General features: G+C 51.1%; 1 protein-coding gene, 1 long non-coding RNA gene and 1 pseudogene across 4 annotated transcripts in view; 1 reads left to right on the top strand and 2 right to left on the bottom strand.

The window, feature by feature from the left end:
• The window catches only part of EGFR (epidermal growth factor receptor), a 168,861-nt gene that overhangs the window by 34,308 nt on the left and 111,435 nt on the right, over positions 1 to 23,118 (top strand). The gene's annotated exons all lie outside the window — the stretch shown is intronic.
• LOC120602478 (uncharacterized) lies at positions 364 to 13,423 on the bottom strand. 3 transcript variants are annotated; one of them, XR_005652784.1, is made up of 4 exons: positions 13,160 to 13,423; positions 10,420 to 12,865; positions 5,520 to 5,729; positions 364 to 5,193 (listed from the first exon to the last, which is right to left on the bottom strand). It is a non-coding gene; the product is annotated as an uncharacterized LOC120602478 (long non-coding RNA). The 3 variants fall into 3 exon arrangements; XR_005652783.1 differs by lacking the exons at positions 10,420 to 12,865; positions 13,160 to 13,423 and adding an exon at positions 6,557 to 6,730 and having other exon boundaries at positions 364 to 3,729; positions 3,917 to 5,193; XR_005652782.1 differs by lacking the exons at positions 10,420 to 12,865; positions 13,160 to 13,423 and adding an exon at positions 6,557 to 6,730.
• Positions 15,119 to 15,234, bottom strand: LOC120602604 (uncharacterized; annotated as a pseudogene).

Genomic DNA, 23,118 nt, shown 5'->3' with positions numbered 1-23,118 from the left:
TTTCCACTGATTTACAAACTGGTGCTAAGTCGGGATCTGAGTCTCTCTCAGAAATACCCTCTGCGCCTCTCCAAACGAACACCTGGGAACGTGCAAGGGGGACGCGGTGGGATTTTACCTCATCTGCTGTGGTTCTCAGCTCACACGTCGTCTGCACGGCGGTTTTGCCTTTAACGACAAACTGACGACTTAGGAGTTAACTCTTAAGTTAACGTGGAAAATTTTAATTTCAGGTTCAGTGGCAGGTCAGAAGTCCCCATTTCCTTCTATGTGTCACCCAATTCTCTCATGGAAAATTGTCAGCTTTTGGCGTGGAAATAATTTTCTTGAAGGCGAGATTTGTTGAGTGACGGACGGCATGAAAAAAAAAAAAAAAACACACGGTTGCATAAGTGTGAAAAAGATCTGGTGTTTCCGTTGGCTACACGTTCGGCGTGAGCCAACAGCAGCGTGGCGTGGATGGCGGGGCACGTTAACAAAAGTGCAGTGTCCCAGATTTAGGAGGCGAGCGTCTGGCCGTGCCCCGTGGGGACGGAGCTGTGGGGAGCGGAGCGTGGAGGTCAAGGCACATTTTCAAGGGGCCACAGTGGGCTGGAGTTTGCGGAGTCACCACGAGGGTAGAGAGTTAGGGCCGTGCCAGGAGCGGGGGACACTGGGCACCCTGGGCCGGCTGGTGAGCGCCGTGACAGCCGTCCTCGAGTGTGCGAGGTCCCGTGATGAGGAAAGGGATGTGGGCTTCCTCTTCCAGCAGCGGAACCCCGAATGGTGTGAAGTTAGGGGGAGGCGGAGTTTGGATCGGCGTGGGGAGGAATCCCACACACAGCGGGAGCAATCTAAAGATGGAGTTCGTTGTTGAGGGGTCTGTCGGTGCCTGAGCCTGGATGCGTTTGAGCCACGGTGGGGTGGGCAGTCGGTAGTGGTCCCTCTCCGGAGAGGAGGTGCTGGCGCTCACTAGCAACTGAGCTTCCTGGCCACTAAGTGTCTCTGACGATGAGCGTCTCATAAATTAACAGGGCTCGTGGTTTCAGAGAAGCTGTTTTATTTACGTTAAGGCCGAGAGCTTGGACTTCATGGTGACGCCGTTAAACAGACCCACCTTGTCTTCCGCAGAAGCCGAAGAAATCCCCAAGAGTTTGGGTTAGAATAAAACCAAAATTTGAGAGAAAGACTATGTGTGTGGTGGGTGTGGTTATTATTAGACTTCACTTGGCTCTGACACTTGTGTGCGAAATGCAGTTTTACCAGCTCTCTTCCGTGGTTGGGTCAAGTCGCCGAATGTGACATCGCGGGTACAGGATTGCCTGACACATGGTGAGGGGGCACCATGATGTTCTCGTGGTCCACGCCCTGCGGGCTGCCAGTTGGGTAGCTGAGCGGAGGTGCTCACATCCGTGCCAGGCTGGAAGGTGGCCTCCCGCCTCGGCCCTGGAGCCGGACCTCTGTCCTGTGGGCAGCACGACCTGGCCAAGAGTGTGCGGTGCAACATGACATCACAGCACTGAAGTCCCTTTCACCAGAGAAGAGTGTTCTTTTAAAATACTTCGTCGAAGTTGCTTAAAAACAAGTGGTGGTTTTGTTATTACCGAATCAAAAGCTGCAGGATCTTAAACATCCTCAGTTAAAAATCGAACTGGGCAAATGTTGATTTTGCAAGCTAAAGAAAACACAATATGTGTCTGGAAGGCTCTAGCAAAAAAAAACAGAAAGAAAAAAGAAAGAATAAGGTGTTCAGTGATGGAAAGGCTGACATTAATCATAATGTTAGCTTTTCCCGTTCCTGCCGGGCTGGGCTGGGTTTCAGATTTGTGGGTGGACATGGCAGTCACATGAGCACTAACAGAGAGACTGAATGGAACAAAGGGTTTAAAATGCCACCTGAGAAAAGCTAGGGTACGAGGCTCCCAGCCACAGAGCAGGAAGTAAGTTCTCGCTGGTGTCATCGTCTCCTCTGTGCCGGGAGGTGTTTGTCCGCGAGGGGAGCGTCCGGGTGAAGGAACCTCTTCTTCGGCTAATAGTTTTCTTAGGTTTTTTTTCTTTTCTTTTTTTTTTTTGAGCAGTTTTTGCTTTACAGAAAAATCGAGCAGAGCGCAGAACCCATGAACCCACGCTTCTGCCTCCCCCCGACTCCGGCCCCCCGTTTATTAACGCCCCGCATTGGTGCGGTGCATGAGCAGGGCACCGATCAACGAGTTATGATTAAATGAGTCGCGGTCCGCCCTTGGTGCTGTGCGTTGTGTGGGTGTCGACCAACATGCGACCCGCCATGTGTACCCACCGCTATGGCAGGATCAGGCAGAGTAGGGGCACGGCCCTAAACACCCCGCCATCCCCCTGCTCGTTCCTGCCTGCCTCGGACCGCCGGCCAGCACTGGCCTCTTACTAAATGTGTTTATTTATTCTTACGCCCCGCGCTCCTGTGTGCTCACCATATTGTGATAGCGTGAAGCTGCCCCGTCTGCACTAGATGCTCCAGACATATTTGTTGAATAAATATTTGCATGGATGCATGAACAATCAGTTTTGCAAGATTCCTTATCCAGCACATCATCATTACGAGAAGACAGTTTCGTACAGAGATGTGCTGAGTGGGCACTGGACGTATTCTTGACCCAGATACCATCTGGGTGGAAGCTGAGCCGGAGACTCGGAGGCCAGTGCTCGCGCGAGGCACAGCCGGGCCTCGGGCGGCGGGGAGGACCTGGGGGTGTTTGTTGGCTCTGTGCTGATGGCCTTAGAGGGTCACAGGCTCACCTGTGTTCCCCACCTGAGCAAAACACACAGGTGCTTCTGAGTGAGGCTTGCAGGGGGACCTTCCCCAAAAGAGCAGCATAACTCTAATTTATTTCTGTTGTTCTAAGTTTTCTTACCTTTCCACGTGAGCAGTTCTATGTACTTTTAATCACGGGATTGTCATTTAAACCATTTGATTTTATTTCTTCAAATTAGCGTGTTCTAGTTTGTTCAGCTACTCTTCTCTTGGGCCAGTTTGTGTGGTTTCCTGATATTTCTGTTTTCTAAATTATTTTTCTCGTTCGGATGACTTCCTTGGGCTATTGTTCAAGAAGTGAAATTACTGTAGTCTCACGGTGAAATTTTTAAATTTCATGGTGATTTTTCAAAGTCCCGCGTTCTACTAGGAAAGGGTAATAAGGCAAAAACAAAAAAACAAACAAAAAAAACTTTTTACATTGACCTTTTCTCAGTAATTTTTCCATCCATCGTTACACGTGCAGCACCGGGTTATTCTGAGAATGCGCAGTCAACTGAAGTTCCCTTCATAAGTGCGGCCGCGGTGGGTTTCTTGTTATTTCACCTCCATTGCAGAAAAACATCTTATAACTGCTCACCCTGTGTTTTGGGAGCCTGCATGGTTGCGGGCAGGAGGCTGACTGTCTGTATGAGAGACACCGTGCTTTAGATGGGGCGGGGGGGGCTTGTCCCCAGTGTGACGACACAGTTTGCTCTGCGGAGTCGGCGAGTGGGCCTTCGGAACTCTGGCTGCTGTGTGGCCTGGAGACGGAGCCTGAGCTTTGGAGCCTGAGACTCGGTTCGGTCCCAGCACCGCCTGTTAGCAGCTGTGTCACCACGTGAGCCTTGCAAACGGCGTGCCCGCTTTAGGTGGCACAGGGTGGGAGCTCAGCACATTATCGCTGTTTTCAATTCCTTGCACGACGTGGCCAAATCTTCTCTATTTGAACTTCTGGCATCCATCAGTGTTCAGAGTGACCCCTGCGAAGGTTACTCTGTGTCGGGAGATGCTCCTCGTGCTGTTTAAAGGAGACACGAGCCACAGCCCGGGCGCCGGGCGCCGCGCCGGACCACGCACGATGCCCCCGCGGTGTGTGGGTGCCTCGAGCAGCAGCACGCCCCGCTGCGAGGCACTCGCACTGAGCCCGGTGGGCGTTTCCTGGTGTACCGAGCAGGCTGCTTGGTGATGGACGGGGAGGTCTCCCGTGCGGGTGAGGATTCTGCCTCTCGTGTAGGATGCGTGTCGTAGGGTGGCTCCCAGGTCCCAGGCTGGGAAGGACTACGAGGCCTTGACACGCCAGCCCCCCCACAAAAAGGAGGGCAGTTGTCCGAGCAGGGTCAGCTTGGCTTCCCGCTCTCCTCGGCTGCTTCCAGTCAGGCCGCACACACGTGACCCGGGCCGTGTCTATATCGGTGCTGTTCTCCACGTGAAACCGCAGAGGGAGAGGTGACAAGGGCTGTGGTTCTGCGACAGGGCCTTCCCTCCGGAGCAGCTCGTGCTCTGGATGAGCACTGGCTTCCACGAACGAGGGTCTCAGAGGACGTCGTATATAAATCACTATGTAAACGGAAACACCTCTCTGTGTGAAACTTCTCTTTCCATATGTGGATTTCTGGAACCGAGGCAGACCGAACTTAGCCAAGAGACCGAGGAAGGTAGACCCGCTATGACCGCATCTCCCTCACCTACTCGGCAGTTTATAACTCGAGAGACGTATTGGATGCAGCCCCCGAGAAGCGACTCTGTTTAAGCATCGCAAACACCGAAGTCGCTAAGCGGGTCGCGCTGTTGTTGGCTTGGACTGACCGTTCCTCAGATCGAGCGGGCCCGGTGCTCACGGTCGTTCTCAGCCGGGCTGGGGCCGGGGGCATCTCGTTGCCCAGAGTTGTAGGTTCTGATCTCAGGCCCAGAGAACTCAGAACCTGGAGGAGGAACGAAAAGGCCCCCGAGAGCCAGGAGCAGAAGTATGCTGGGAGATAAGGGACGGTATGACATCTAGCCTTGGGGGACAGGAGCCCAGGGGCTAGAGGTTAGAGGTGGACCGATGGGGAAGGGAGGAGGGACTGTTCGAGAACTGAGCTCATCCCCAGCACCGCCCGCTCCCAAGACGGTGGTAGAGAAGGACACGTCACTTCTGAATTAGAACATGGCGGGGTGTTGGGGTCTGTCACCTGTCGCATTCGTGGTCCTCTGAGCGAGAAGCAGTTCTGCCTTCAAAAGCATGTGGACTGAAGCTGGAGTAACACATGGACGCGAAAGGGTGGAATAGAGGAGAAGTGGAGGGCTCCGCACCCCAAGAACCCCTTTCTCAACCTTTAATAAAGACCGTAGCCCTAGAAGGCGCCTTAAGTTGGCGAGTGAATGCGCTGCGTTATTACCGTCTCGTCGTGAACCCAGACTTCTCTTTTCTTCGCTCCAACGTGAAGACGAATGGGATACTGTACCTAAAATAATGTAAACGCTTCAGTGAGATTTAATGAAATGAAAAGAGTCATCCATTGGGGGGGGGAATCGTAACCCTAGACATATTTCACAAATAATTAATTGCTGATCGTTTTTACGTGACACCTATTGCTTGAAGGAACATACGTTTTCTCTCCCACCGGGGCTTGTTTGCATGGAGGCGCGTGCGTGGGTTTCTGAGTATCATCTCGGGGGGCCCGTTTCCCTTACGATTGTGCCGTTTGGGTCACATCCGATAGGCAGGCAAACAGCCGTGGGTTACTGCGCGCCCGCGTGGCGGTGAGGGGTGCTCTGAATTCCCACTCACCTCCTTTTCTTCCCAGTTCTCTGGCAACATCAGAAACTGACTTGTGGCGTCTTCGAAAAGCCACTTAAAACGTGATGCTCTGCTCTGCGTTTGAAAACGTGCTTTTATGCCGAAGTGTACGGAGCATCGTACCTTGCCGTGAATGCGTCTGCCGTGCCAGGCACTGTGCTGCACGCCCGTGACTTCTCCATTTTAGCGTTTAAAATAAGCCTGCGAGAGAGATGTGGCGGTTCCGTTTTACTGGGGAGGAAAAGGCGGACCAGAGAGGTGGGGTGACTTCTCCAAACTCACAGAGCCAAACCCCGCCCGAGCCCAGAGCCGCGCGCAGCCGACGCTGTGTCTCCAGCCTCTTCATTTAGGGTCAGATGGAAAGAGCAGATGGTGTCAAGTGTCCAACAATAAGAGCAATGAGGACATCCGTGCCGGAGGCAGGAGGACTGGCTCCGCTTCCCGCCTCTTCTTTCCAGCCTTTTCTGCCTTTGGCAGACACCCCCCTCCGACCCCCGCCACGTTTCCTCCTTGATCCTGTTCGAAACCTCTTCCCTGGTGAAGTCATTAAGTCCCGGGCTTTCATTTCACTTCGGTCCATAATTTCGATGGAACCACATGTGCCGATGTGATGGGAACGTTATGGAATTCTCTGGACAGCAGGAGAATGGTGGGGGGTGGTTGAGTGTGTTTGTTTGAAATGGAAAGACCAGGTGTGGGGGCGGAGAGATAATGGACAAAAAATAGAATTTTTTTTTTTTTCCATGAAGACTAAACCTACACTTATGGAAAAGAGTTCTCTTCCCATGAGAGCCTCTCAAAGTATTTTACCATCGCCACGTACAGAGGTTATTCTCAGACTGATGAGCTGGGACCATCGGGAAGCCAACCGGACTGGCCAGGCTGGCAGAACCACGTCCCCAGCACGGCGCTTCCGTGCCGGCTCTGATGCTGGGTCCGTGCAGCCAGGGGCACAGCCAGTAGACAGAGTGATTCTGTGAAGATAAGTTATCGCAGATGAGGAGCCAGAAGGGGACAGGCCAGCGCACCTGAAGATCGGAGGCGATTCGGACGCTGTTCCGGACCGTAGATTCCACCTCCGTTCTCCTCAAACTCAAATTAGAGCTAAATTAGAGCATTCGTTCTCGGGGTTATTGGCCAGTGCCTCAGGATTTTCTTGTTTTTCTTGGCTTTTCACCTCCACATGCAGCCCTCAGGCAGTGACAATCAAATGCAAAAAACAGAGGTTTTAATAGATTTTCATCATTTGGACGCTACTGTCCTTCCCCGCTGATGGAAAGGCAGTTCCTGTAAACATTCTCATTTCAACAGGACCTCATTATGTGTCATGTGCAAGAGGCAGGAACAATCGTATCTGATATTTTAGGTTTATTTGCCTGAACATAATAGGGGATCATTTTTCTTTTCAGACTGGAATGATGAGTCTTCCCTAAACTAAAGGAAAATCTCCAAGCCCGAGGAAGCTTCGGTGTTTGATGTACGACAGCATGTATTTCTTTAAATTACTTCCTTAATGTTTAGGTTTTAATTTTTAAAATGAATGCAGGTTTGTATACAAACCTACAGACAGAGGATGAATGTTTAATAATTGATCGTATATGTTATTCATAGGCCATGTTTGGCTGTCGAAAGGAAGTGATTTTAATTCATAATAATTGTGTCACGTTCTTCCCTACCAGGAGGCCAGTCACGCAAGCTTGGCCATCCACACATCTTTGCAGATTCACAAATCCAGAATGGAATGTTTTTCAGAGCAGCCTACCTTGCTTCGTTGAGGAGGGTAGATTAGTATTGAAACATCCAGAAAGGGCCACTTGCCTTTTCAGAGTCCATTTTCCTGTTTTTGAAGTACAGATGAAAACAGATAGATGCAAACCAAACAGATGTTTATGCAATTTCTCTCACTTCACTAAGTCCTTCAAACCCTCACTGAGTGCCATTTGCTCTTATTTTAGGTATAATCTAAACCTAGGAAGAAATCAGAAGAGCTTACGTGACCACAGGGAGTTTAAAAACTTAATAGCAGCAAGAAGAGACAGTAAAACAATTATATGGCCAAGTAAAGGCTGCTTAACAGAGGATAGCTCTTCTCACAGATTTTAGACTTCTGAGCTTTCAAAATTATCAAACTCTAAGACAAAAGAAAGGCCAAGTCATTTGTGTGACAGCAAACAACCCCCACACACCAGCAGCCCCAAGAGACAGGTGTGCCCTAGCATTGCCTGGTCAGTGTGACCAGCTGCACACCTGCAGAAAGATGCACCTACACACCATACCACACACCAACTGTCACAACATCGGAGGGCATCCGACACATGATTTAGGAATATTTATCCAAATGCATGTACAGAGGTATTCTGGAGGCTTGCACAAGCCAACCCGAGTTATCTGGAAAGTGACATTTTTTGGTGACAGCGTGATCCTTCATAAAGGGAGGGTGGGGGCAGATGAGGATTCTCCCCCTATCTTCTCGGAAATGCAATTCCGGAGTTCTTTCATCTTCCTGGGATTCTTGCTACCTTCTGGGTCTTTCATGTGTAAACACTTACATGTGCTAAGGGCTGGTGGGGGAGGACGGGGAGCACCCTTTGCTGGTGACTCATGTGCCCTATGGAAGTCCCCTGAGCAAATGAGCTACTCTGGGCGAGCCTAAAGAGTTAACGCGCTTCCCCAAGCCTCCGAATTATTATTCCGGAAGACTCATTTACTCACTAGAAGGATCTGGGTGACTGCGAACACATTGGTAGCCTTAAAAAGATCAGTCCTATTTTAAGATTAAAAGTACAAAGCAAGAGCTGGAAAGTCATTAAAAGCTGACAGTCGGTTTTCCGTTTTTGAGGGTATTCATTAAAAGGTTCCTGTTGCATAAGGAACAAGAAATAGCTCGGGATCGTGGCGCCGTGAACCGTGTCCGGCGGGGGAGGTGTGTGGGGGATGGAGCATCACTAGCCGGTGCTGGGGGAGTTAGGTGACAAGGGACGTGTTTCCCAGCCTCTCCCCTCTCCACGCGTACGCTGCAGGGCCACAGAGGAAGTGAGCTAATGTTCTGCTGCACGAAGCTGAGTCACGTGGCCGGGCACGACACAGCTGTTCTCTGCTCTGCCGCTGCATCCCTCTCTGCGCCGCCCCCCGGGGTCACTGGAGAGGGCTTCCTGGACTCTTTCCCTGTCACGGGTTACGAAAAGCGTAAGCGAGTCTAAGAAGCGGCCTACTGTCTCTGGCACACTTTCCTCCCAGCAGCGACGACGTGAGCAGAGTGCGGTGCAGGTGTGGGGTCCGGGCCGGGTGCCGGAAGGACCCCGAGCGCACCTGTGCGCCCTGCGGAGCTCGCTGCCCTCCCTTCCTGCCTCGCGTTTGCGGCTTAGCCCTGCCCCTGGGGTTGGGAAGACGCGTCCCCTTTCCACAGGTGTCCTTCTCCGCCTTAGAGCCGTAAAGTAGCCTTTGCAAATCGCCATCATCCAGTTTGACGCTGGAGGTTTGCAGCCCGTGTTTTAAAAAGTCACGGAATGGATAACTGAAGAGTTAATACCGTGGTCAGGACATTGTGGCGTTTGGTAAAAACAAAACAAAACAAGAAACACGAGTTGTCGCCATGCCTTCTGTGATTTTCTGACCTTTGCATATTGTTTTAAATACAAAGAGTTGTTCCACGTGAAGCAGGCTCTGGGAGGGGGTGCAGCCGGGAGGCGGGCGGGGGATGCAGCTCGTGGTGTGGGATGCGGGCTGGCCGAGGGGTCCATCTCCCAGCACCAGACATCTCGGCTTTAAGTAAATACAATGTACGGCCGAGATTTCCAGAGCCCAGTTAGCTCAGAACCCATCGTAACAAATTATCTTTAGCATCTCACCGAGGCACCTTTTCTCACAGTTAAGTTTGGTTTGCTGAGCTACATGAAAAGGGCGGGTCACAAACTTTGATTCTCACACTGATATTAGGAAAATAATATGAATCCTTCGTCCCCACTGGGTCGGAACCAAGCCCACGCCGAGCAGCTTTTATTGTACACGACGCCGTGGACAGACTCACGTTTGTGTATGGACGTCAAGTGAGATGTCACACAGCCTCAGCTACCCCACAACCCAGCGTCAGCGGGCTGGCATAGATGCAGTGAACCCTAGGGGATATCTGAATGGAGTTCCCCAAAATCCTGGCAGGTTACCCCAAAAGTTATCTACATGCTACCTCCACGGTCACAGAAGTTTAATCTCTCTCTCTCTCTCTCTCTCTCTCTCTCTCTCTCTCTCTCTCTCTCTCTCTCTCTCACACACACACACACACACACACACACACACACAATCTGTTCCTGGACTTCCCCATAGGCTGCTTTGAGAAAAGCTTTCAGCAGCACCTACATCCCACACCAAATGGGGAATCACCTGATGTGTCTTTCAACCTCATGGACAGCGGTGCAAGCTGCGTTATTTTTCAAACGCCGCACTGGAAAAGCCCTTGAATACAAATATGCTTAGAAAAACAGGTTTTAAGTTATTTAAAAGGAGAATAAGGCTACATGTCTTATCCCGCCTTTCACCAAAGGTTACATTTTCTCGTCTCAGGCTGCATCTAAGGGAGGCGGGAAAGAATACACTGTTTTGTTTCATTTTGTTTTGTTTTCTGAGTAATGGAGCTTCGGTTTTGCCGGCCTTTTCAGGACAGAGTACCTTCCTTGCTTCTGGTAGACAGGCCTGGGACTGGACGACTAAAATTGCTCTCTCCTCAGGCCACTGATATCATCGACTTAACTTATTCTCTTTGCGGGTTTGTAAAAATCGCCAGCTTTTCCGCCTCAGCAAAACCTCTGCTGCCTAAATTACAGAGCGAGGTTATCCATCCATTGCTGGAAGATGGCCACGACTAGAGAGAAAAAGAACCAAGCGTGGAACTTCTTACCTAATGTCCACTTGGGGTGCTGGGATTTAAATACACACACAAATGCATAATCGGATAAGAGTGGTGGCGGCCTTTCATCAAATGCCGAGAGGCTGGCGTTAGGACGGGCCTCGGCGATCTCCAGTCCAGTGGCCTCTCAGAGACGATAGGATTGGGGCACACGTAGCCATCAATTTGCAAATGACCCTCCAGTCCTCCAGTCTGTGCCGTGATTCACAGCTAGTCCCGGCGTTAGAAGCAACTGCACAAACATGTGCAAGAAGAAATCACACGCGGGCTGCACGCTCTCCTCTCGCTCTTCCTGTCCGTAGACGGAGTAATTCGATCGGCCGTCACCTTTCATTCTCGTACCAGTCTCGCAGAAAGGGAAGGAGGTGGAGAAAAGGGAAAGAAAGAAACAAAACTGATGGGCTTTCTTCCCAGAAAGATCTTCGTTAATCCCAGCTTTATAAAGTTTTGCTTTATTCCATGGCAACCTGGGCATACACATGGCCCTGGATGCTTCGGGAGCTGGGAGCAGGTGAGGTCTGTGCCAGGCCTGTAGCGGGGCCTGGCGAGCCCCAGCATTACAGTGCTGTGCGTCTGTTATTCCGTCTATGTCTTGGCCTTGGCGTTGAGACCGAGAAGGATCTTCCTAAAACCAACCACTGAGACAGAGCAGACGCTGCTCAGGCAGCTTCCAGCGCTGTTTGGGAGAAAGTGGAAAGGAATTTGGAGAATTCGTGTTATGTTCAAAAGCAGGACGGATGCCATTAATTGCATGCGATAGTGGAAAACTCATAAAAGATAGAAATGCGTGTGCTTATTTCCAAAGTCGACCTTGTGTATTTTTTTTGTGTTAAGGTTTTTGGGGGCAAGAAGAAACCATCGTTTTGAATATATAGGCTTCCACTTGCCTTCTGTTACTTGTAATTGTGTTTTACCTATTTTTTTTTTTAATTCAGAATCTTCAAGAAATAAATGGAAAGTTTTCTCAGGTTTTTCATTTTTGAAAAGAGAATTGAAAGCGGGTGGCTTGCGTCTGTTAACAGAGAGGGCCCAGGTCATTCTCGCCCTCCCGCCCATCCTGACGTGCTGGCCGAGTCACGGCGATGCGTCTGCTGCTCAGTCTCGCCGTCTCTTTCAGAGTGCGAACGTTCTTCCTTTCTAAGTCATCTTCCCAACACGCACGTGCGCGTCTGTGTGCGTGCGCGTGTAGCTTGCAAAGACTCTAAACAGGTATATTTCTGCTTAAGTTCTAATCTGTCTGGAACTTTCCTTTCAAATCACTACAGAGTCACACGATTCTCTCCAAACTATACATGAAAGAGGAAGAAAAACCAGAATTTATTTTAGAAAGATGCACTCAGCACATTTAGGTTCCATCTTATTCAAAGATGTTCCAGAAGGTAGCTTATATCTTTAAGGACAATGAACACAGTTTTCTGGACGAGGCGAGGGAAAATATTCCGTAACTTAGCAACGTAAACAGAATGCGGCCGACGCGGCAGCCTTGGATCCGAAAGCGGCAGAGAGAAATCAGTGGCGGGACACCTCCCGTGCTCTGCAGGCGGCGGACCCGTCAGCTCTCTCTCCAGAAGGTGCACCACAGAAACACGTGTGCGTGACCGAAAATCCCTGGCCAGAACTGCAGCTCTCACTGCAAGTGACCTGCAGGGAAGGGGAAAGTTTATACTTCCTAAAGTTCAAAGGCAACCTCAACACTCATTGCCATAGCATCGGTTAAGTGTCCAAGCTATTTCCAGCAACGCAATTTGGGACTTTCTTCTCCAAGGAGCTCTGCAGACTTTTGCATGTACAACGTACAGTGGATTTCAGAGCTTTATCTGGGGCGTCGCGGCACGGTGGGAAGGGCACATCCGTCAGAGTCAGGCGAATGAGGCTCAAACCCCAGCACTCCCACCGCCCCGTGTGGGGTTCCAGTAGGTTCCCGAAGCTGTCTGCACCTGCGTTTTCTTGTGGAGACCGAGGAGCTGGTGACGGGACTTACCTCAGAGGGCTGAGGCGTGGACGAGGTTCGCTAGTGGCTGTGACGTGGGGCAGAGCATGGCCCATGGTGTGCTGGCCGCTGTCATTATTATCCCGGGCATGGTTTCTTTTTTTTTTTTTTTTAAGGAGGTGACTCTTCCTTGCAAAGGCACCAACCACACAGGACACTTTCACACCAGCTCATCGATCCGCTAATCGTGTGCCCTAGTGGGACCGGGCACGGCTGTGCAGTCGTTTCGTGACTTCTGGCTGTACCACAGTCCCTGGCTTCGCTGTCTTTGGATAAAAACCGACAGACGCTTTTGATAATCTTCTGTTTTGTCTCCTTTTCTGTCCCTTAAAGAGAGCCCTTTAAGGAAGAGTGACAGCTATTACTGACGTGAAGGTGTCAGAAGTCTTGTGATATCTCCACGGGATCCTGTTTTCCTTCCTTGTGTATCGTCCAGCTGCTGAAATGCTGTAAACAAAGGACTTCCTTGATTACTGCTTGTTTGAGGCACGTGACTGCAGTTCGGTTCCTGACAGTCCACCTGAAATTTCTCATATGAACGTCTCATTACTTTTAGACAAGAAACACTCGGGCCGTGCTGCGTCTCGTCATCCCGGGCGGCCACGCCCTCAGCCAGTCACCTGACCAGTTTCCATCCCTCCCCCCCACCCCCTCCACGATGCAAACACCAGCTTCTCAGTCTTGTCTCTGTAATTTAACCATTTAATTACCTAGGACCTTTCCAAATACTGAAGGACTTACCTCAATTCAGACGTGTCCAGGGGTGAGCGAAGGGGGTGGGTGAAGCTGGGGGCCGCGTGGTCCGACGGTCGAGTCCCCACCTGACAGGCGAGTCCTGCCAACCAGCCGTGCGGCCCCCGCAGCTCACCTCTCAGCCTGAAACAGGCGTTAGTGCCGTTCGAGGGGGATTTTCGGTGAGAATAAAATCAAAGACTCACTGAAAGACGTTCGCAGGGTACGTGGGCGAGGCGCGGTCACCGTGGGCGAGGCGCGGTCACCGTGATCCGAGGCCCTGCCCGGCACGGACACCACGGCGTCAGGAGCATGTTGTCGCAAGCTCCCGGCCCATGATGGCACGTGGGCTCACAGCTCGTATGTGGCCTGCAGGGAAATGAAATGTGTATTATTTCATAAAGTTCAGCGTGAACTCTGTTTTGAATTTACTTTCCGTCGTTGGCTCTTAGCTGCTGTTCACAGCATCTCTACCTACTTGACCGCGCTGTCCCCATGAGGGGACCAGGGGACAGAGGTGAAGCGCTGCCTGCAGCCCTCTGATCTCGTTCTGTTTTTCCGCCGCCCCGGTAATGACACAAGGACATCCACACCTGCGTCAGGATTGCTTTCCCCGCCTGTAAGATGTTATCAGCTCTGGAGATATAGAAAAGGCCAGTAGGCTATTTACTCTGTCACTTAGTCAAGCAATTAAACACAGTTTCCTCGTGAGACTGCGTGCTTACAGGGACGTGCGATCTCTACGAGACATAAATTTTAGGCAAATTATAATTAAAATCCTGCTTACGTCTCTTTCTCTCGAGAACTGAAATAATCATTTCTTCGATTTGGTTAAAAGGGCCACCCCTTTCACCTAGGGTGGAAAGGCAGGCACGGGGCAGCCATACTTTCGATGTGGCCTAGAGCTTACAGTGGAGGCACCTTGCGCGGCGGCCTGGGGATCCCCAGTGGCTCTCTCGTTCACACCCTCTCGTTCTCTTCGGAGTATGCGGCCATGTTCTGTTATTTCTGCAGTGCTGTGGCTTATTGTAAGGTATAGGCCATTAAATCAGGCAGAAAACAAAGAGGCTAGCTCCCCGCCCTGCCCAGCTGCTCTGAGTCATGCTGAAAACATCTCAGTATATCTGTTTGGACAAAGAGTCCGCATCCAGAGCCACGATAAACTTCTGGGAGGACCACACGTTCGCTAGGAGATCCCATTTTGATTCCCCTCCTGGCCGATCCGTGGCTTCGTGATTTTGTAGTCTTGCTACATTCACACCCTGGCTGTCTCCAGATTAGACCTGGAGGTCGGCAGGCACCATGTCATCAGATAGAGCCCTGGCTCACAGCCCTCATCCGGTTAGTGTATACAAGATAGAAACAGAAAGTGTAAGAAATGACCTCACAGTCCTTCACTCAATGTGAGAGCTCACTAAAAGTCTCTGCAGAATTATTTCTGAGACTAAGATAGACGGTTTAAAAATATCTCATCATTTTAAACATCATCTTGCCTGTTTCCCAAATGCCCGATGCTTTTACCTAGGATGTATGGTATTGATAAAGAATATCTAATATTTAGGAATGCGTATTTTGTTATCATAAACTACTGCTACCACAAACTGACCTGGTCACGGAAGTCGAAAGAAATTCGTGATCATAATTTGGAAGCCGATTAGATGGCGGCATCACGATTCTTTTTTCTTGAGGTGGCTGAGGGCTCGATGGCTCACCTATCATTCTAATTACTAAATAAAGAGTTTTCTTTGGAAAGCTATTTCAACAAAGAACATTTTTCATCCAGAATTTGACCCTTGAGATTGTAAGGTATTTTAGAAATCTACTTTAGACATCTTCGGTGCAGGCTCCTACGAAAACAGTCACATTAATGGAAAATTGATACAAAAAACGTCAAGAAAACATGTCACGCTACTAGCAAAATAACTTCGTTACCCTCTTTTTAATTTATTTACTTATTATTATTATTTATGCCTACAGCACCTGGTCTTCCTAGGTGGTCTCCCATCCAAGTACTGACCAGGTCCGACCCTGCTTAGCTTCCAAGATCAGACGTCGGGCTTGTTCAGGGTGGTGTGGCCGTCGACCATGGACCGTGGGTCCCCTGGGGTGTGAACCCAGGACCTTCTGCGTGTAAAGCAGATGGGCTCACCGCTGCGCTATGGAACCACGTCCGCCCTCTTAAAACTTTTAAGGAACATTTTTGTAAGTGGCTGAATAGAAGGCCAAGTAAATAGGTAGCTGGAAGCAGCATCGAGCTGTCAGAGCAGGGTCACGTGCTTGTGGCCTGCAGCCCTCTAGGGCTAGGAGCAAATGGACACAGTAGAGGCAGAGTGAAAAGAAACTGGTGTGTTCAATAACGTCGCCAACCAGAGGACACCGTCCGTGACAACCTGGGCTTCGGTCGCCTCTGCACCTCATCCTCCTCTTAGGATGATCGAAGCCCCCAGCCCCTCGGACCTGCAGCCGGGGTCATCCTGCTCTGGCCCTTCCTGTGGGGGTCATTTTGTCGAGGGAGCTGCACACGTGAAGACAGAAGTCCTTGTCTTCAGGTTTTTATACGCGCAACGGTTGATGTGGGGTTTCAGACCTAGCAACAACAATAACACAAACAAACACGCAAACAAACAAACAAAAACATGTATTTCGGAACAGATCAGTCAATCCGAAGCTTTCCTCAGATCTGGTCACACTCACATCCCAGCGGATACGCAGCCATGTCCCTCCCAGATCTTGGGGACACATCTTCTTGGACCCGATGACCGTGGGCCGCCTGGAGCTCAGGTCCCTCCGACGCGGACCCTGCAGCAGGCAGAGCGGCCGCAGCAGTGAGGACACATAATCAGGGTATGCGTGTCCCGGCACAGCGCTGTCTTCCCTGGCACGCTCCGGGCTGCACGATGTACTCTGGGGCTGGAACGCTTTCTTTCTTTCAGTTGGTTTGTAAATAGGATCGTACAAAAATCCATGCAAATCAACTCTCCAGATCAGAATTTGCTGAGCTGAAAAAGACCCTTAAATTAGATGGGCTTGGCTTTCAGCGGGACGGCAGTAATGCAAAACTGTGCCTTAAAAAAAAAAGACAAATGAGCACATTGCAGGATGATTTCCATTCGACTGGAGATGTCCAAGCCTGTTTATTACTTCGGTTGATTGTCCTTGCCCACTTGTCCAGCCAGCCTAGCGCTTACACATCAGTAATCGGTGACAAAGGGGACATTTGATATGAAAACATCTCCTTTAAGGTTGATGAAACTTAAAACTGTTTATCGTGACGTTCCGTTAGCGTTATTTCATCAGCCGGAAGTGTATTCAAACCCAAGCTGTTTGTGAGCTTGAATTACTTTTTCGCGTGGCATCCCTTGCTCAAATTCTGAATTGAAATATGATTCCTGTAATTGGATAGATCAAGAGAAATGGAGACAAATGTTCGATATCCTTAAAACTCAAGAAAGACTCGTAAGTTGCATGGATGTAAGGAGCCGTAACGCGGGGCTCGGAACCCGGCGAACGCTGGCCCCTTGGTCAGAGAGGACCCCCAGCACCCGCTGTTCAGCAGATCGTGTTAAGACTATGAAATTCTGTTACCGGGTGGTTAGAACCCGCGGCAACGCAGACACCCGAACTCGAACCGCGTAAGCCTCAGTGCATTGTGGGCGCTGCGTTTTCTGATGTTGGTCTTGTCGTTTACACAGAAAGTGAAAATTTGTCTTCTGTATTTTTTAACTCTGGCAGTGATGAAAATACACGTTGGGGCGTGTGTGCCCCCTTTGGCGTGCCCTGCCTTGCTCCTAGCCTATATAGTCCAGCGAGATTACGATGTAATTAAGGGACAGGAATGTCGGCTTCCGCGTGGCCCTGACCCAGGGTAACCCAGGCGAGGGCAGGGTACAGAGCGACCGCTCCAGCCCTGCCTGGGAGCCGGAAGGAGGGCAAGAGCAGGGACTTCAGGTCCCTCTGGGAGAGTGGACACTTCTGGGAGGCCACAGAGACCCCTTGGGGCTAGAGTTGGTGACATGCTCGTGAAAGACACCTTGGACAGGTGCTTTGCCAGATGCAGCTTCAGCTTTCCTTTTAAACCAGGGCAGCAACAGAGAGCTGGACGTTGTCCCCTGGGCTGGGGCTGCAGCCTGGGCTCTGACGCCATCCGGCTCCGCCGTGTTTGGCCAGCAAAGCTTCGCGCGGTTGTCACGTTTCATCAGTCAGACGCTATCGGAGTCCGCCGACGACACCGTGGGTGTGGAGGGGTGGAGGCGGGCGGGAGCCCAAGCTGGCTCTCGTGGGGTAAAGTACGCGGTGGCCTGGCTCTCCCGCCTGGGCAGAGGCACGGTCTGGAATAGGCTGATAGGTTCCACATGGCTTTCTAGAAATGCTGGAGTGTTTACCCTTCTCTCCTTCGCGATGCAGTCCAGGCCCTGGACGTCCTGTCGCCTGTGGCATGTGGGGAAGGGAACGCAGAGAAGCAGGGTGACAGCTGAGGGGACCAAGGGCGTGAGGGCAAGTGAGGACCCTGCCCGCCATGCTCCGCATCTTCCTTAAGGCCCACAGCAGTCCAGAGCGGTCTCCCTTTCCAGCTGTCCCGTGAGGCGCCCCACCGTCTCCCGAGGTGCCACGTGCATTTTGAAAGACCCTTTTTCACTTTATTTTTCACATTACTGAAGAGTATCCTACGAAGCGTCCAGAAGCTTCCTCCTCCCTGTGATCCTGCACCCCGAGGAGACCTGTCTTGACACACTGTTGGTGTCTTTCCACACCTGGAGAGCATTTTGCTATGTGCCCACCAGTCTGGGGACCACTTCCGTCAAGTTAGGTGACCGCCGTGGAGGTCCTCTCTCCAGCGGAGCAGCACAGAGGCGGGGGCAGCCGTGGGCCACACTGGAACTCTGGGTCCCAGAGCCTCTCTCTGTCACCTGCGCCTTCTCCACAGAGAAGTCAGCTGAGCTGGGAGACTGTGCAGGATGACGCAGGGACAGACTGAGGTGGAAGACTGGACGCCAACATCCAGGACCGGGCGTAGAAAAAGCACCCACGGGTGGGGCGACAGGTGGAGAGGTGAGGAAGATCACCAAGGTGGGGACAGGGCAGGGACCGCCACATTGAGACAGTGACAGGCAGACAAGGAAGCAGACGCTCTGAAGCTTGGCTGAGCAGGGCAAAGGTAGACAGGGTCCAAAAGCAGAGTGACTGGTGAAGGGTGGAGAGACCTGGTTAGGTGCGGAAAATGATTCAAAAAAATGAACTAAAGATGTTCAGTTTGTATATTGCACATTTTCCCCCCCAAAGCTGTGTTCTTCCCATTGCCCTTCCTCCCCCTAGTGCCAGGATTCCGCCGGAGACAGGCCTTGGATCCTGTCTGCATTGAAGTTTCAGATTTGGTTTAGATGCACATGACTGTATTATTATTTTTTCTTTAAACAAGGTTGCACTAAATATTACTATCCTGATTGCGGAGCTTTCTGGGCCCCCTTAGATGTTACCCAAGAGGAGCAGGTGCTGCTTGCTTTCATCACTGACCTGGCACCGTCAAACCCCAGGAGTGAAAAAGGACAGACGCCCCACAGTGGCTGAGGGAGCAGCCCCAGCCCCCGCCCAGCAGAGCCGGGAGCGTCGAGGCTGTGGCCAGAGTGAGCACTGATACACCGCGAGGGTTCTTTCTGTATTCCGTCCATGCGTCCCTCGTCGCATATGTGGTGTGCAAATATTTACTCCCATCTGTAGCTGGTCTTTTAACCCTTTGAACACACAGTCTTTTGCTGAACAAAAGGTTTTGATCGTGAAGTCCAGATCGTCCGCTTTTTTTCTCTCTTATAGATTGCGCTTTCGGTGTCACGTCTAGGAACTCGATACCGAAGTCTAAATCCTGACGGTTTTCTCTTGTCTTATCTTCTCAGAGTTCTACAGTTTCGTGTTTTAGACGTATGGTCCATTTGGAGCTGCTATTTGCATAATGTGAGGTTTAGGTCAACGTTTACGTGTCTGGCCTCTGACGTCCAGTTGCCTCATCTGATTTCAAAACTCGGTCAGGAGCTCGTGCTCCTTTTTGTTTTGTTTTCAGTAAGTGCCAGTCACTGCAACGTGGACTGGTGGGGACAAATGTGCAACATTCCTCCCCGTTGCACTATGACCTAAGGGTGACCCAGTGACATGGATAGTTATCTGGAAGTTGGGGTGCCGGTGGTGATTTTCAGCTCCTCACCCCTTAATAGCTACACGCTTAGAAACACGCCCTGCAGACGGTGTGTGTCAAAGTATGAAAGGTCAGCCCTGCGTGTTAAACGCTCGAAAAGCCACGTTTCCGTCCAATAGTTTTACAGGTGGAGTTTTTCTTCATGTAAAGCCACAGCTAATCGATTAGAACCGAAAGCGTTTTGAAACATGCTTCTGGCCCAGCCCCCTGCAGGTAGGGAGTGGACGCAATCAACAGGGCGCTTATCAGTCGCAGCCTCTTGGCAGCCGAGGAAAGGTTATCTTTTGACGTAGTGTGGGCCAGGGACACGTACCCGGCGCACTCGATTCCAGGGACAGTCTCCTGCCTCGTCCACGGCAAGGAGCAGGAGGAGAGCGTGAGCCTGAGCACCGGGACGGGCATCTTTTTCCTGGGACGCTGCCATGCCTGTTCCATCCACTGCCGGCACAAAGCCGTCTTGTTGGAACTGAATCCGGCTTCCTTCTTCGTGTGCGTTGGTGACTCCCGACAGAGGCCAGGTCCTCGGGAAGCGGTGCTGTGGTGAACTTGAACCACAATACCCGAGCTCGCCTGCCCTCAGCTGCCTACTACAGTGCAGAGGCAGGAACAGCCTCTGAATGCCGGCTCCTCGGGGTCCCCATGGCAAAGCGATACTTCCCCTCGGTGAGTGGCCATCACTAAATCGCCCACCAACGAGGAGGGCAGCGGCCGTCTGCACAGCTCCTGGTGATGGCTGAAAGGGGTGTGGACGAAGAGATCGTTTGCAGCAGTGAAGTTCACTTGGAAAATCTGCAACCTTGTTTTCTCTCTCCGCATCATTCGTTAGTGTTTCGTTTTTGACTCTATAAAGGATTTTTAAGCCAATCATAGACTCACAAAAAGTTGTCACAGAAAAGGCTCCAAGATAATATTTACTCCAGTGGCTTTCAAACCTGTTTGACCTGACCAAAGTACGAAAAGCATTTAAGAATCTTGCGATATACATATTGCTATGCACGAAGGTTTACAGTATCGCTCTGAGGTCGTCCATTTTCTTTTCTTTCTAGACTATTTATTTTCCTCCGTCGTCTTTGTTAGCCTGTCCTCAGCCCACTAAAATGATTTCACAACACACTGCTGTGTTGAGACCCACAGTGGAAACACCACGCTGAGCCATTAGTGGACGGGTGATTAACCCAAAGGTGTTCAAAGCTGGTCACAAAGCGGCACAGCCCGGATTAGAAAACTGTCACGACGTCACCTATTGCAAAGGGTCTAGGGTCATTCCTGGTACCTCGGTGAGCAGAGAGATGGCCTTGCACCTGCGTGTCTGTAGCGGGTGGGTCCTGCACCTGCGTGTCTATAGCAGGTGGGTTTTCTCATATTATTCCCCATCCTCCTCTTCTCACTTCTGCCTTCTGCATTTTTCTCATATTTCCTTCAAAAAGATCTTTGTTTTCCTTTCTTTTCCTTTGTCCCTTACCTGTGACTTTACCACCTTTTGGAGAATTATGTAGAAACAGTTTATTTACACTTAGCTGGTGGCTCCAAGGCTAAAGAGATGGCTTAGACACAGAACCGCCCAGGAGAGAGAGCGCAGGACCACAGCACTCCCGTTGGGCTTGTTTTTTTCCCTAGAACCTCAAACGAGGATGTGCTCCGTGAAGGATTATTGTCCAGCGTTTGCATTGTCATCTCTCTTATGGACTGTCAGTCCCCAGTCTACGCAGGCCACAGGCCACTCTTCCAGGCTGTTCCAGAAGTCTCCTCTTTCTGAACCCTTCCTAAGATGCCTGGTGGGGGCGGGAGGTTCGGGGCCATCAGAGTGTATTAGTTACCTAGAGCCGATGTAACAAATTATAACAACTGGATGGCTTACGACAACAGGAATTCATTCTTCAACGGTTCTGGAGGTCAGAAGTCCAAATTCGAGGTGTCAGCAGGGCCGCCTTCCTGAACTCTATAAAGGAGCACCCTCTCTTGCTTCTTCCTCACTTCTGGTGTTGCTGGCCTTGTAGATGCATCACTCCAATCTCTGCCTGTGCCTTCACTTGGCATTCTCCCATGTGTGTCTGTGTCTGTGTCTTCACATGGCTTTCACTTTGTAGGTCTGTGTCCAAATTTCCCTCTTATTAGGACACTCATTATTGGGTCAGGGCCCAGTCTAATTCAGGATGACCTCATTTTAACTTGATTACATCTTCAAAGACCCAGTTTCCAAATATATTCAGAGCCACAGGTACCAGAGATTAGGACTTGAGCATATCTGACTGAACGGTTCAACTCCCAGCATGGTCATTGCTGCACTCCTCCTTGGGGACTGGAAGTCAGTGATCTGAATGGTAGCAGTGTCGCCGGTGTCATGGACAGCCGAAGCATATGATCTCTGAGATGCATTTAAAACATCGTGTTCACGTCTTCGGTCTGCAAACGATCAGTCAGCCTTGAACTCCAGTAGAGGGTTTTCTGTAGGTTTTCCTCATGACTCACTCCCCTGAGCCCTTGTCACTGCCCAGGGCTGTCATAGATGCCTGTCGCCATGGTCTAGAGCCCTCTGCTGGACACTGTCTTTGGTGAATGCATTATGAGAAAGAGTGACACACAGTAGGTCACTCTTACAGGGGCATGAGGACCTGTGTGCAGTATAACAAAAAGACACACACACACACACACACACACACACACACACACACACACAAACCCTGAGTTTTAAATCACTTCTAAGCCAAGTAGATCTGCTGATGACAATCGAAGATTCCTCTTCCCCCCAAATTGCTACTCCTTCATCAGATCTGTGTTTTAAATATATGTGAACGGACACAAGGCAGCCTGTCATTACTATTTAAATATACCGAGAAGTCTGGTGGAACGAAGTCCACCAGCTCTATGTTACTGAGGCGGGTCAGTAAGTCGTCATGCCGGAAACGAGTGTCCGGGTTCAGCAAGTACCCAGGTGTTTCAATACAGGAAGTGAGGAAAGGCTGGAAGACACAGGTTGGCCAGATCGTAATCCTGAAACACGGACTGTGATGAATGCGACAGTAAGGAATTTATTAACAGCAAGGTCAAGGCCAAGTCAGCCTCTAAGACACAGGGTGGAAGAAAGCCGGCTTCATGGACGCTCCTGTGGACCATCGCTGGTTTCGTCGGTCATGAGGGAGTGAGGGCCCAGACCCCGATGTTGTCACCAGTCCCACAAACGCCGTGGATTAAAACAGCGCACGCGTCGCCACGCCGTCTCCACGCCCGGGCTCGCGGTCCTCCTCCGGGCTCGTCCGGGGCGCCGGCAGAATCCGGTTCCTGGGGGTTGTAGGACTGAGGCGCATTCCTCCCGCCGTCCCCAGAGCTCGTCCCCAGCACGACCGTTTGCTTCTTCGCGGCAGAGCGACTCCTAGGAAAGGCTCGGCTTGCACCTGTTCGAGTCGGACTCGCCCCAGGTGTCCCTCTCCCTTTTGATTCGGGATCTCGGCGACATCTGCAAAATCCCTTCGCCATTTGCCACATGACCTAGTCACGCGAGTCATGCCCGCCACGCATTTGCGTCGAGCTGCGCTGAGGGGTGGGCGGGGGCTGGAAAGCCGGGCGGGCGTGTGTTGACCCGAAGTGCCCGGGTCTGGAGCCGCACCCGGGAGAGGTGTGTGCGACGGGAAGGGCCAGCTGGCCGGGGCGTGTTTTTCTGAGAGAAAACGAGAGGAGGATACTGTAGTTGTCTCCGAATGCTTGAAGGGCTGCCCCTGGGAAGAAGATTTTGACAAGCCGGTGGTTTTGTCGTGTTTGTTTGTTTGTTTGTTTGTTTGTTTGTTTG

The sequence above is a fragment of the Pteropus medius genome, unplaced genomic scaffold, assembly GCF_902729225.1.
Source record: "Pteropus medius unplaced genomic scaffold, Ma_sr-lr_union100, whole genome shotgun sequence".
Taxonomy (NCBI): Eukaryota; Metazoa; Chordata; class Mammalia; order Chiroptera; family Pteropodidae; genus Pteropus; species Pteropus medius.
Note: the sequence above shows the minus strand (reverse complement) of the source record. Positions and strands in the feature narration are given on the sequence as shown.